This window comes from Rhinopithecus bieti, unplaced genomic scaffold (genome assembly GCF_001698545.2).
Source record: "Rhinopithecus bieti isolate Rb0 unplaced genomic scaffold, ASM169854v2 scaffold_33935, whole genome shotgun sequence".
NCBI classification, from domain to species: Eukaryota; Metazoa; Chordata; class Mammalia; order Primates; family Cercopithecidae; genus Rhinopithecus; species Rhinopithecus bieti.
Window position 1 is genome coordinate 919,603 of NW_016814646.1, and position 4,836 is coordinate 924,438.

Genomic DNA, 4,836 nt, shown 5'->3' on the forward strand with positions numbered 1-4,836 from the left:
GACTTGGCTATAATAAATCAAAATAATGTAAACGATGTGAAATCAAAATTGAGTGCCTAAATGAGTGGCGACTACACTCATTCTGCACTACTCCAAGTACAGAAATAGTGTGCAGCTCTCAGGTAGAAACTTTCAAGAGAGCAAGTCCTCTGGAAGTCCAACCACAGCAGCTGGTTACCACTATTTTCATCTGTGCCCTTCTTCAGAGTCTGCAGCTCTTCCTCAGTGGTTTCCTCATTCTAGCCCCATAGTCTGGCTCATATCTGCCTTTAAATTACCTCTTTTTATGCACCATAAGAATGACCTAAATAAACTTCCTCTTTCACTCATCAGTATTTTGACGGGAAAAATTAGGTCCGTCACGGTTGAATAACCTGCTGGCCCAAGTCCACATAATTCTAGGACTCCTTAGCCCTAACACATGGTAATCTTAACCCAAGGAGGCAAAAAACCTGAGAACTGTGGCTGATTGCAAGATATGACATTTGCTTTCTAAGCAATCTGAACAATTTTGTTTGTCTTTGGCTTAGACTCCTGAGGTGGGACTCTCAAGTGTGGCTTAGGGAATTCCAAAACTCTGTTCTTACCCTTGTGGAGGTTATTGTCCTATTCTGCCAGTTTTGACACATTAATTCCATGTGTCTGAGATCTAACACATGGCCCATGGTGCTGGGAGGGATGCTTCTGGCTTCTCCCTTAGCCTGATCCTGTGGCATCTGCCTCCATTATGCCTGCATTCTCTTTTATTTTCCCTCCATCTGATTGAGGTGTGGGTGGTCAAGTACTACAAAATTGGATCCAGGAAATAGTGGGCTAACTCTTATGGAAAGAACTCAAATAGTTGGCACAACTAGAGGGAAATTTGAGGAAAGTGAATATTTTCAGGCAGAACTCATAGTTTCCATCTCTATGAAGCAGGGTCCTGTCCTCACCTCTCCATCTATGTCAAGAGCACAGATTAGGCACTCAGTAAATGCTAAAATGTATTTTCGTATCATCCCTTCTCTTGCCAATATCACATTAATGTATTTCTTGATTAACTGCTTTCTTTCTACCTACAATGCTCTTCACTAGAGCCAGAATTGTCTTTCTATCTTTATGCAGATACTCCTTCTTTTTTAAGACCTTTTCCAGCAGAGTTTTCTCTTCCAAGTCCTAACCTTTAACAACACTGTACAATTAGGAATTTGTAACATTTTGTTTATGCTTTTCAATCACAAACTCTTCTAAATGATGCCTAATGATATCCTGACATCTCATATATTGCACCTAGTTTCTCCAATGGCAATAGAACTGCTCATGGTCAAGAACTGTGCTTTCCATATCTGAAATGTCCACAATTGTACTGGGCACATGGAATGAAGTTAGTAAGTGCCAAACACTTTCATTTAAACCTAATTTATAATCTGGAGTTAAAGTTTAACTGTAACTACATCTGCTTTATATGCAGCACACATACTTTCATTATCAGTCACCCATGCAAGATCAGGATCAAAAAGAAAACGCATGTGGGGTGGTGTGGATTGGTAGATGTTAGGCATTGGCAGTGTGCCAGGTACTGAGCTGAGAACTGGGGATGCGAAGACGAATTAAGGTATGCTTCTGCTCCCAAGAATGTTATAGTCTGGCAAGGGAGACAAATGTGTAAGCAAATAAGTTCAATGTTGAAGAAATAGGGCATTCTGGATCTAGAACAGCACAAACAAAAGTGTGAAGAAGGGGCTGAGTGTGTGTGCACGTGTGTGTGTGTATGTAAAATTGATAGCAGTTTAGAGGAAGGAAAGAATGGGCCATATGAAGGCAATTGAAAGTTCAACAAAAAATTGAAATGGACCGTCAGTGCTGTCTAATAGAATTTTCAGCAATAACAGAAATGTTCTATATCTGTGCTGTCCAACGTGGTAGCCACTAGTGACATGTAACTATTGAGCATTTGAAATGCGTCCAGTGTGACTGAGAAACTGTATTTTCATTGTCATTTTATTTTTAATTACTTTAAATTTATATAGTCACATGTGACTAGTGGCAATTATAATGCACAGTCCCGGACTAGATAGCCAAGCTAAATGTAATGGAGTTTTCTGGGTTATGTGATGAATGAAATCATTCATTCTACCTGCGTTGCCTATGCTCCAGACTGGTGGGTCTGGAAGAAAAAGATGTGCTATGGTGAATAACTTTGAGTTTTCTCACATCATCTTTAAAACCCTAGTTTTTTCATTCTTAAAACGACAGTAATAATGTCCTCCTCACAGGTTTGGGGGAGGATTAAATAAGATACTGTATGTGAAAATGTTTTGTGAATTTAATATATGTAAAAACACTTCCTAAACTCTATAGTTCTAAAGGAGTTACTCTGAGTGGGGGTATTTGACAAATCTGTGGGTGCTTTCCCCTGGTCAGATTGGTTAGGAATGACACTGGAAATTAATTGACATAATAGGGTCCAAAGACGCTAAATGTCCTGCAGTGCATGGGACATTCCCACCAAAGCAAAATTTCCAAATCTCACAATGGGCGTTTATAGAAGTGACAAACCTACTTACTATTGTTGAGCCCAGAATTTGCCCTGTTTTATATATAAGCACAAAGTGTTTTATGTAGTTTCAATAAATTCTGAATTATCCAGGAGTGTAAATTAAGGGGAGAACACACTTTGTTTCATTTAAGAGTTATTCATTATTTCTGAAAATCAACAATCAAGAGTAGTGCCACTCATAAAATTTGAATCTCCCTAATCAGCCTGTATTTGTAGTTATTGCATTCACCATGACTCTCTATATAGGTATATCTGATTATATCATTATGTCTTCAGTGTATGCAGTCTTTGTATTTACATATAGAAGTACTGTACATGTTATATTATAAATTATTTTCTTTTTACTTCTTTATGTCATAGTTAACACTCTATATTGATTTTTAAAAATTATATGTGTAGCTACATTCTATAACCTATGAATATCATTTAAGATAGTAAACGGGCCATTGCTAAATATTGTTTTGAAAAGGTAGCACTAATTCTGAGAGGGTTAGAACCACTATTCTAGAAACAATGCATTCCTTGTTATCACTATGTTATAATCTCTTAACTTTATCAGATGAACGCCGATTTCTGTGAAAAATACAAATTGGCACTCCTTGTTCACTAGTGCAATCGTTCCTAAGGTGGGACAACATTTCTGTGGTGAAGAGCGTAAGTAACTGGCCCTCACAGCCACCTAGACAGCCTAGAAGGGGCACAAATCTCCCTTTATTATTCCGGTCCAAATGTGGGCAGATTTTCTTCTTACTTTCCAAGAACAATTTCTAGATCCCACTAGAATATTTAAACAAAGGCTTACTAATAGCACAGGGAAAATCAAAGTGAGAAAATGAGTGTCATGAAACTAGATAAACTAGCATATGCAATGTTCTCATCCGCAACTAGGGGTTCTTGGCAGGAATTCCTTCTTCCTACAACAAGTTTTGTCTCCACGCAATGCTGCTTACCTTACATTCAAAGCACCAAAAGGAGCTTGAAGTCCAAAATAAGGAGACTGGAAGTGGGATAAACTTTTCCTCATTTTAAATTGTGTAAGACCTTCTTTTCAAATGCCTCCTTCCTTCTCAAGGACCTGATCTTCCATTGATAATTAATATCAGGAAGGTCCATTTTCTTTGAGTAAACTTCGCCCTTGTATACACAGAGGCCTACAACCACTACAAGATCGCCTCTACGAGACAGCTCTATGGAAAGGTAATGCACTGAACTTAGCATCTTTTCAAGAGAGTGACTTGTAAGCATGACAAAGGCCAGTTTTAAAGAAAGAGTAATAAACCTGCCCAAGGACACAGGTAGGAAAGTGTACAGCATGAATAAGAGCTGGATTTGGTGAATCTTGGTGGGGGGATAAACAGCACATGCATTCTAATAGAACATCACTTCTGATTGGTTGACACTAGTGTCATACTGATTGTCAAATGGCTTTAGTATCGCTCCCATTTGTTCACTACTCCATGATACCTGAAGTACACTAAGTAACCGGGATTTTCTTGGTGGCAATGGGGATAACCTATATGCTAAGCAATTTGCAGGGTAAAAGGGTCAGGTTGACTGGTTTATTCTGAAGGCTACCTGGCCTTTGCACAGCATTTTAGTGCTTCATTGTAGACCACCTCTGAAAGAAATCCATGACCAACCACCCTGCTAGGTTCAGGGAACAAGGATATAAGGCTGAAGTGTGTGTATTGTATGTTAAAACCAAAAAGTAAAGTTAAAAGTGATTTGCTATTTTCCATTTCGTTATTTATTTAAAAAATTTTACTTTTTTTTTTGAGACAGGGTCTTGCTCTGCTGCCCAGGTTGGAGTGCAGTCATGTGATCATAGCTCATCACAGCCTCAAACTCCTGGGCTCAAGTGATCCTCCCACCTCAGCCTCCCAAGTAGCTGGGATTACAGGTGTGCACCACACTAGCCCAACTAATTTTTAAAATTATTTGTAAAGATAGGGTCTCATCATTTTTCCCAGGCTGGTCTTGAACTCCTGGCCTCAGTGATCCTCCTGCTGTTGCCTCCCAGAGAGCTGGGCTCATGTGTGTGAGTCACCATGCCCAGGCAAAAAATAATTTAAATGCTGAAAACTGCTTTAAATAATAAAGTCTATTTATTTAAAAAATGATATTAAAATTATCTTGAAACTTAAATATTTGACGTGTCTAGACTAGGGCATGATATTATTTTCAGGAATTAAATTCTTATTTGAATAACTTTAAAAAGAATTCAATAAACTAAAATCTTTTAAATGATTTTATTATTTATGAAAATGTGAATTGTAGTTTCTTTTCTGGAATGGAAT